Source organism: Trachymyrmex cornetzi, unplaced genomic scaffold (genome assembly GCF_001594075.2).
Source record: "Trachymyrmex cornetzi isolate Tcor2-1 unplaced genomic scaffold, Tcor1.1 scaffold205, whole genome shotgun sequence".
Taxonomy (NCBI): Eukaryota; Metazoa; Arthropoda; class Insecta; order Hymenoptera; family Formicidae; genus Trachymyrmex; species Trachymyrmex cornetzi.
The window spans coordinates 1,513,540-1,524,052 of NW_017296691.1; positions in this window are offsets into that span (position 1 = coordinate 1,513,540).

The following is a 10,513-nucleotide window of genomic DNA, read 5'->3' on the forward strand; positions in this document are numbered from 1 at the left end:
CGTACTTAACCAGCAAGAGCCGTAAAGTACTCGAAAACTAGGAGTGCCATGAGTTCTCTCGTGATTCCTCTTTCCCTCTTCTTCTACACGTCTTCCTCTTTCCGCTTCTTTCGACCCTATCCTTCTTCAGGGCTAAACTCAATCCACCTTCGACGGGACGTTAATTTTGTCTCGTTGTCGGTAGGTTAGTTTCGATTCCGCGATGTTGCTGATTGCGTGCTTTCCACGCTGACCTCGGTACAGCTCGTGACGGGTGGTTCTCGTTCTTTTTTATGATGTAATCCTGATAGAAATGATTTGATAAAAATGGTAAAATTTAGTTTTTGCAGCAGAATTTTTCATTGCGACATAAAATATACAGAAAAATGTTTTTATAAAATATATATCAATGTTTTAAAATTTTGAAATGGCGTAGTGGACACATCAAATAAACACGTTGTTGATTGAAAAGTAATAGTGTAATAATTCTAATTTTGTTTTATAAAAATCACTGATTCTCTTTATAAAACGTTATAATATAATTGAGAAATTAATGTAGTTTTTTTAAGTAATGTTAAAATAAAGCCTACATATACATTTCTTCGTAATAGGAAGGAAAAATTATTAAGAATTACTAAATTATTAAGTATCGTCAAACAAGTAATAATTAAAATCAAACACCGAAATATTGGCAAAAGAGTTAATGAGAAATCGCGGCAACTTTAACGGAAAAAAGAATCTTGTCGGGCTGTTCGAAGCTTTCAAAGTTGCGCCGAATATAGACAAGGTGGAGGAATGGCAAATAGCACGGACATGACAACGATATTGAAAATATCTGGCTGAATTGGAAATCGATACTCAGACGAGGGACAGGCTGACGGATAGAGGTGATAGCGCTTTCACGTTTCAAGGTTCAAATAACATATTTCGTCAAAATATATCATATCGGTCGATTCGTGACGATGGGAACGCGGCGAGGTTAGCGAGGTATAAGACTATCAGAAAACGGACCTTGGCTGTCTTTACTATTGTCTGTCGTCTAATAACTGGTTGCTCCATAATGCATAAGACAAAAATGCTGAGGTTTCTCCGATTGTTCGAGGGTCATTTCTCGGTCGACGCATATAGGTGAATATCAGTGATACTCGTTTACTCATGCGATCTTTGTGATCGCTTTGCTTTATTCTATTCGGGAGGCATCTATTATGTTCATACACGGCAATTTACATGGAAACATTCGGATCGATTTGTGGAGTTAAATGCGACAGGATTTTTAAATACGAGCTTTGAATCTATTGTTAAAAACGGAAATCTGAAAGGAAATCCATCTAAAAGTGACATTAAAAGTATTTAAAAATTTGCTTTATTTTATTCGGCATTATACTCATACGCGCGGCAATTTACATGGAAATATTCGGGCCAATTTGTGAAGTTAAACGCGACACGGTTTTCAAATAAGAGCTTTGAATCTATCGTTGAAAATGTAAAGAAAACTAAGAGTGAAATTTTACGAATTGAATAAAATAACATTGTCGAATAAAATAATATTTTGCGAATAAATTTATGGAATGGAGGTTTTAGTTTGCTTAAAACATTATTGCGATAATAATGAAAAATTTGTTCTGTTTCTTGGAAGGTTTCACCGGCTCCACTTACACGAGTAGATTTATTGCAATCTACTTAATGATACAATATTTTCTTTTTTCTTACTCGTTCATCCGTTTCGAATTTACTTAATTCAATTCTGTATCTTTCAAGAACGAGGGTAAATAATACTCGAGAAAATGTTCGTTTTAACGTGGAGCGTTCAAATTTGTGCTGCACTCTCTTTCTTTCCCTCTTGCTAGCATTGCCCGTAGTCGCACGACGTCCGTGTCTTATTGTTAACTATTCTTATTCGTTTGCTCTTAAAACAGTGCCCTTTCAGATCTTAATGAAGACCTCTTTTATTTTTCTTTTTTCGTCTACTGCGTTCTAGCACCGGAACGGTCTATATTCGGATAGTCAAGTCGTCGCGTCTTGCTAGAAATATATTTTTCTAGTTTTTTTCTTTCTACATCTTTTAAAATAGTGTTTGATACGCTTTCTTCGATTTTGCAGTCTTCGCGGGTCATAAGTCATTAATCAGTGTTGGCAACTAATCGTGATGTATCTAATTGTATTGGTCAGCAATTGGATAAGCGCCTTACGGTAATGCGCTTACCGCGTGAGATTTCGACACGTCCTACGGCGCGACGGCCATTATAGAAATTATAGTGCCACGTTTGCCAAACAGGTGGTCACGTATGAAAGCGACCGCAACTATTGGAAGTGCAACGACGTACTGGTGAAAATCTCGTTGCGTGGATTAGAATTGGGGACAGTAACTTTCCTTTCAGACGGTTGCATTTAGTAATTGTGCAATTTCATTGATGTTTATGTTTTCATCCAATTCCATTTTGCAATAAGAAATTGAGAAATACTGTTGTCAATATTTCCATAGAATAAAGTAGAAAACATCTTACATATATTTATATACTATGTATTATCTTACGTGTAGCCTTAATTACTTTTATTATTTTTTTTATATAAGCTATTATACTAGATTACGTAGACTAAGAAAAACATAAGTCTAAAAATATAAGTATATAAGTTTTAAACCATAGTAATCTATAAGAATACATTATAATTCCAATTTATAAGATTAATCAAACTTCAATTTTGTTTGTTGTAAAATTATTATTGGATGTAAATAATGATACCACTGCATTTCTTTAACATATATTTACGAAGCATGTCAAATGTAAGTATGCGCATAAAACGCTTTATAGCGGTCTGTAGAAGCGCAGACTGCACATATCTACGGTTTGTATACACATATAGAACGAGAAGAATCACTTTGCTCGCGCTCCATTACCATACTGTTTTAATTGTATGTCCTTGTAGCTATATTCTCCGTGTCTCTGTCTCGAATGTTGGAAGTGCAGATTGCACGTAACTAGAGTTGCATGCAATCGCAGTTCGAAACAGAATCGAGATACTCATGAACCGGTTAGAATTACTGTTCCAAAGTACATCCCATCTAACAAAAGGCAGCGTTCAGACACAATCATTGTTTAATAATTCGATTATATTAATCAAAGTACGTTATTTTGGAATATAGTTGTGATAAGACATATGAATATAGTGATAAAAAACATGAAGAATATAATGATGAGACGAAAATAATAATATTTTGTGTAATACATAATAAGTGTTTGCATAAAAGTAATTTACTTTATGTTTTCATTTGAAACGTCTTTGACACGTTTTGACAAATGCGTGAAAATACGTTTAATACGTGCGCAGTTACACATGATTAGCAGAAGATAGAAAGACGTTAGATTCATAATCTGATTTATTTTAATTACAAAATTATACGTAAAGTATATACGTGGTGAATTTGCTCCGTGACATTTTATACATTTATCGCAAGTAAAAATTGAGTGAAACGTATACCATACCAACGAAATAAACGCTATATAGTCGGCGATTTGCATAATTTGTGTGTTACAACTGTGTACCGCGGGATCCAGGTATCGCGGATATCAAAAGACCAAATGAATGAATTATGAGCCTGTATTACAATGCTCGCACTTAATTGGCGCGTAGATAATATGGCGGTTGAACGGTTCACCAGGTGAATTATGGGTTCCGAGTACTCTCTCGTACAAATGCGCATATGTAAATGTATTTGAACTCACCGCTGCCAGCAGGGGGAAAAAAGGACGATTGTTATCAGGAGAGCGCGCGTATATTTTGTCGTTCTAGCATACGAATTCGCGCATATTTTTCCCTCTCTTGTAGCGAGAAGCAATGGACGAAATATAATTTTGTAAATTATCTTTATCCCAAATCGACATTCGAGAGATAGATGCCCGCCCGTGTACTTATCTTCGAACTTGTATTTGCTCGCGGTTTAACTCGAAGAGAAGTCGGATAGGAACATTTAACCTCATCTCGGCATGATACATTCGTCGTGCCACTTCTGTCTATAAAGCGCAACTTGTGAGAAACACTCTCGCCGATGGCATTGGAACTTTCCGACGTAGAACTGTACGCTTCATCTACTCTACGTGGATTATATATTCATATTTGTAATGAATTTCATGTGTAACTTGATTGTATGCCGTCCCTTTACGACGCGTTCCTACCTGCGAATTGTATTGCAGATAGAAGTTTTAGTAATATCTCGCATACATTATTGTGTGCCAGTAATAGTTTCTTCTCTGGATTGTGTAATGTGTACAAATAATCAAATATTCAAACTCCAATTAATTTAATATTCACGAATAGGAAAATTACTTTTCGTTCTGATTATTATTGGATATGTATCAATATTTGCATATAGTAATATTATTTAGTACAGTACAAATATTTACTTTGTTTAGAATTTCGGTGTTTACGTTTGTTTTTATTCACTGTAATTTTACTTATCTTAATTATTCAGTTCGCGTATGCGACAATACTCAACTTTGAATTTTCGTAGGATTTATGTGGTATAATTTATACTGGTCGTCGGTCTTTTGCAAATTGTTTTGTGATAGCTCGAAAGCGGTTCTTCCGACAAAAGTTTCAAGAGAACCGAAAAGCGGTTTATAGCGTAAACTTTAATATGCCGTTGCCAACGATTCCGGATTCGCGACTCGGCAACTTTACCGATCATGGATTATATACAGTGGATGCACATACGCTCACCCATGCATGTGAGTGCGCGTGCATATTCGCTGCATTGGCACACCGTATGACGAAGTACACAACCTACACGAGTTCTTTCGTACGTTTATCTAGGTACGTACCTCCGCGGTCCATTGCATGCATGCAAATGCAAACGCGTAAACGTAAGCCACGGTAAAGTGCATCGAGTTTTAAAGCAAGCGCATTGTCGACTTGTCGCTATCACGCAAAACATTTTCCTACATTTCTCTCTTGCTGCTTTCTTATCCCGCGCAGTTTCCTGCCTTCTTTAGCTCCTGCTTTCTTTTCTTTTATCTACTATGACACACTGTACCGTACATAACACAAGTGTAACGGTAAATGCTTGTCGTCTGTGAGGAAATATACGTGAGACGAATGAACAGCGATCCATATCCGTTTGCAAAATTCACTCAAATTTACATCCTTTACAGCTACATACGTGGTTTCTGCTGATTTTCCAATATTCGTTATTTTTTCGCGACGCTTGTATCGCACATGCAAATTGGCATACTGGTGAAGTTATGCAAAGTGCTGCGCGCATGGGATTAGGATCGTACCGATTCGGAACAGTGTGTTAAGGGATGTCTAATTGAAACATATGCAAATTGCCGAGGGTGCCACGTCTAGTACTTCGTATAAGTACTTTCTCCCATTTGACTTCTCGAGCGTCTCGCTTTAACCGTAGACAGGAAGTTTTAACTAGGTTTTTAATGCCTGCACTTTCCAACCTTTCTGTCCATAATCCGTGAAATAATTATCGAATGCATAATTCAATAAGATATTTAAATAAATAATTAAATGATAATTCTTGAAAGTAGTTGATCTTGGTTAAGGTAAAAACACGATATTGTATTTAAAGAAAAATAGAAAATTAAACGCGTTAATTGGTGACAATTTTATCATTCTTCTGAAAACAGAAATTAAATGTAGGTATTAATTATACTTGCTTCTTTCGTTGAATTATAACACATAATAATTTTTATGTAATCTAAAAAAGCAATATTAAATATATTTAGAGAGAATAATCAAATTATTTTTATATACGATGTGCTTTTTAACATTTTTTAAATTAATAATTTTCCTAAAATTAGATGTTTAGTAATGCAGTTTATCGTTATATAGATTAATATTAAGCCGTTTTAGATTACGATACATTATATTTTTAATATATCGGGCAGGATGGGGGAATAAAGTTATCCAAAATATGAAAAAAATTGATTTTGCACCTGTCCGTATTTTGATATCCCTATATCTCGGATACCTTCGAGAATTGACCTTTCTGAAATCGCATTCGAGAAAAGAATCTCGCGGAGAAGAAATACGCCACGTCACATAGCCGATAGAAATGCGTTTCTTCGTCGGCCTCTTTCGATGCACGTCTCCTCGGATAAGCGCAAGCCGCAAAGATTCGAGACGGTTCCTTCGCGCTCGGCCGTCCTCGATTTTAAGCCGTCCTGCCGTGTTATCGTTATCGCTCTCAATTTGGAACGCCGCGCCGCGTCATACCGTGGTTGCCGTCGTCGCCTGTTCCTCACCGCGAAAGACGTTCTTCCTTTTTTTTCTTCGTGGTGCGAGAGGCGAGCTAAACAGCGCCAGGTATCGATCGGGAGCAGCTTCTTCAACTTCCGGTTGTCACGACGATGTGCTGTCGGTCGGGTAAGAGGGATGACAAGAAAGAAAAACGCGGCGGAAAGAAGACGGGGGCCGAAGCGAGAGTTGAAGGGCTAGGAGAGCGTAAATGTGGCTAGGCAAGAAGAAAAGAAACGATCGCGCGGTGACTTGGACGAGCGGGCACGTTTTGCTAACCCAAACCTGGTCTTTGCCGCCCTCCAACGACCGCATCCACCAACTTCTCACGTCCGTTCAACCCCTTTTAGCACTCGCAGCGACCGCGCCACTTCCATTTCGAGAGGCCGCGCAAACGTGCCACGCCGTTACAGCGGTATATAAGTTTTGAAGTTTATATCGGTTTATGTTGGATTAAGGCTTTCCTACGTTGTGACGTGGTGGTCACTTTCGTTCGCCATTGTGTCGCGCTCTCGAGTACATAATTTTCCGATGCGGTCCATTTTGTTTGTTGCAGCAACTTTCAAACACCAACATTTGTAGTAAAATATGCACGTTGAATTAATTTATACTTTAACATAAGAGAGCAAGTTTCAATATATTTACCGAGAACCTAAATAAATTTTAGTAAAATGTTCATCGCAAGGGAATTTTGACTTTTCATTTTTACAATGGAAGTTTATACTCCATATAGTCAATTTGAGCGATTTAAAACAATGAAGTATATTACGTATTATTTTGAAACATATTTATTGACTTTTTCGACCTGTAAATTTCTTTGTTTAAACCATGATAAAACATTTTGAATGGTTATTTTACAATTTTTTATGTTGAGTTTAATATTAGATCTATTTATAGATTTTTTTTAAATTTTTTATAAGCTTAGAATACTATTATATTTACATGTTTGATTTACATAAAATAACTATGCAAATAAGAAAATGTTTTACAGAAAAATAATATACTAATTAGTATCAGTAACAAAAAAATCTTATTTTAAATGTGTTATTTGTTTATAAATAAATTAATTCTTTTCGCAAGTACTGGTTTATAGTATTTTCAAGAATTTTCAATGAAATCATTTTGTCGCTCGTTTTGGCGATACTAGTATTTGGAAAATATTTCAAATAAAAAGAAGACAACATTCCTGCTCTACGCGCGACTTATAAAGCCGCTCGATATCTAATCACACGGAAAGGACGATAGCAAATTGGAACAAATATTGACTCGATCGTGACCTTCTGATTAAATTCGGTGTCAGATTCCAACCAAATAAGCCCGTTCGAGATTCAAACTGACCTGTCACGTAATCTTTCTCTCTTTCGATTCTGTTATCTCTTCTATGTCCCATACTTTCTCATTCCCTTTGTTTTCGGACTGCAGAGAACTAGGCTTTTCCAACGACTTTCTCAATAATTGAGAATATTTCTGGCGAATCTACTATATGGTCACCTATCAATTAGCTCTATAAAGCTATCAGGACCAAATCAGCAGAATCAAATCGGACCTATTGAAATTTTTAGTACTCATTTTGTATTAAATTGTACACCATTAATGATAATTTTGTACCGTGTGCCATTTCGAAAAAAAATTGTGGCGCTGCTGGCTTAATATTAAACTGGTAGGACCAATTCAAAATAAAAGAATAAAATATCAGTAATCAATATGATTGAATTCGTACTATTTGGTACTGCCAAAAACAACTCTATATTGTGTCATTTTCAGGAAAACAATGACGTTGATAATATTTAAGCTGGCAGGACCACAAAAAAAAACTAGGGCAAAAATTAACACAACTGAATTTGTACTAATTTGTACCATGGAAAGTAAGTTACTATTTTACATGTTTTCTTAAAATGACTTTATTAGTATTCAGTTGTGTTAATTTTTGCCCTTGTGTTGTTTTTTTTGTGGTCCTCTCAGCTTAAATATTAAACTATCAGCATCATTGTTTTCTTGGAAATGACATAATACAGAATTGTTTTTGGCAGTACAATATAGTATAAATTCAATCGTATTGATGATTTTTTTCGAAATGGCACACGGTACAAAATTATCATTAATGGTTTAATCTAGTACAAAATGAGTACTAAAAATTTCGATAGGTCCGATTTGATTCTGCTAATTTGGTCCTGCTAGTTTTATAGAGCTCTATCAATTCCTCATATTAAAAATTTGCAGATTGCATATGAATCAATTACTTTTTTGTATAAGTTTTTTGGAACATCTGATCGTTACTAAATAATATCATTTATTTATGAACATTATCTGTGGATTTTACATTATATATGTGGATTAGTGTTATTTCAACTATATTAATTATAAAACTTATTGATTGCAAATAATAAGATTTACATTTTACATGCATATAAACATATATATATAGTAAAGAGTAGAATTTTTATATAGGTATTGTAACATTATACATACTAAAAGGTACTATGCATCGGAATTCAATCACGAAGATTCTTTCGAGGACCGTTTTAATGTAGCTCATATTTTTCTCATTGTAAAAGTCCAGAAAATAATTCGTGTAAAATGAAAGCGTCATCCCATCCACCGATTCCATTCTGATTTTTTCCCTTTTTTTCCTCCCCCAGGGTTAGAATGGCGCACGACACTCTTTGATTTCTCGCCTGACACGTTCCACGTCCTTTCCACTTTCTCTGTCCTGTTCTTCCTTCCGCTATCTCGCTCGGCGATAACCGGCGTCGCCTTTCACATAATGACGAGCGAGTAAAACAATCATTAATCTGATCTGCCTCTCTCTTTCGCGTTTGTCCCTTTCGTTCGCTTTGCAGACGCGAAGGGACGAACATTAATTATCGGAAAAAGGTACGATAAAAACGTTAAGCCCACGTGAGCCCACATCTCGCCGCAGCGAGCTTGAAAGTCCTGCATGGAGCCGGGAAAAACCTACTTTTCCAACAGTCATTTGAAATCCTCTCATGTATTCGCTCAGGTATCGGTTCGATCGATCGTAACGATAATCTCGAGCTATGTAACGCGCGCGTACATATAGCAACCAGAATAAATGCACATGCGAACGTGCAATCATTCCGTCCCAATATAGGCGTTCTATTAATTTTAATTCGCGAACAAAATCCGCGGATATGCGCGGCGCCGTCCGTCGTTACATTGGAATTCTCTGGGCCGTTCGCTGCGAGAAAATATTTAATTCGTTTTACGTTCACAACGGGATGCGAAGTGCAATGTATACAAGCGATATCGAATTCCAGCAACGCGGCGGTTTCGCTAGGAAGATCTATTTTTACACGCGAAGCGCGAGCGGAACCGCATTTTCCTCGCATTCCTCAACCACTCCCCCTCCCTCCTTTCCCGATCCCCGATAGTAACGCGGAGATGCATCGTGATCGGCGCTCGTTTTTTAGAGATATCTTAGACTCGATAACGGAAAACCTTGTTACACTCTCAACGTCCGACCGTATATCTCTAGTCCCCATCTCTTCGCTCCACAACTCAGACGTGTCACCGAAGGGAGGCTAACGACAATTCCCGTATTCTTCGCCCGTCCGACAATGCGTCCTTCGCACTTATTCAAGTTTTTCTGATCGATTTTCGTCGGAATCGCACAAAAGCTGCCTCGTAAATTCCCCGTCAACGAGCGAAGAGCGCGATGAGCTTTCGACAAGCCTCATTCTGCAATTCACGTCGCCGTACAAATTAATTACGTCGCATATAATTTTTGACGGATATGAAATGAATAGTTTGCAAAATTTACTCTCGCTGTAACGAATTATATTAAACGGTATGTCATATGTGAAATTTTATACATTTCATGAACGAATTATTAAATAATTTTTCCTACAAATTTACGCAGCTGCCAACTGAAAATTTTATTGTACTATATATTTTATACGTATATTTATTTTAAATGTGTAGTGCTTATTTCTGATATAAAAATAGTTTCTATATAAAAATTTCTCTTGTACATTTCACACAATAAACTTTCCTTATTATTATAATATAGAGACACATTACTTACAATGTCAAAAATTATACTTACTAAATATATTATTATACATCAGTTTACAAGAAAAATTAATTTTGTTATGTAGAAGCTACGATAAATTTTAAAAGTTAATTTGTCTAATTTAATTAGTGCAGATTGGACATTATCAAACGAGACAATCATTTATACAATCAGTATCGTTAAATTATTTAATTTCCTCCCTTTCGCCTTTTTACATTTATATTTCAGTCAGCTTATAGCGACTCTTCTATATTTGTC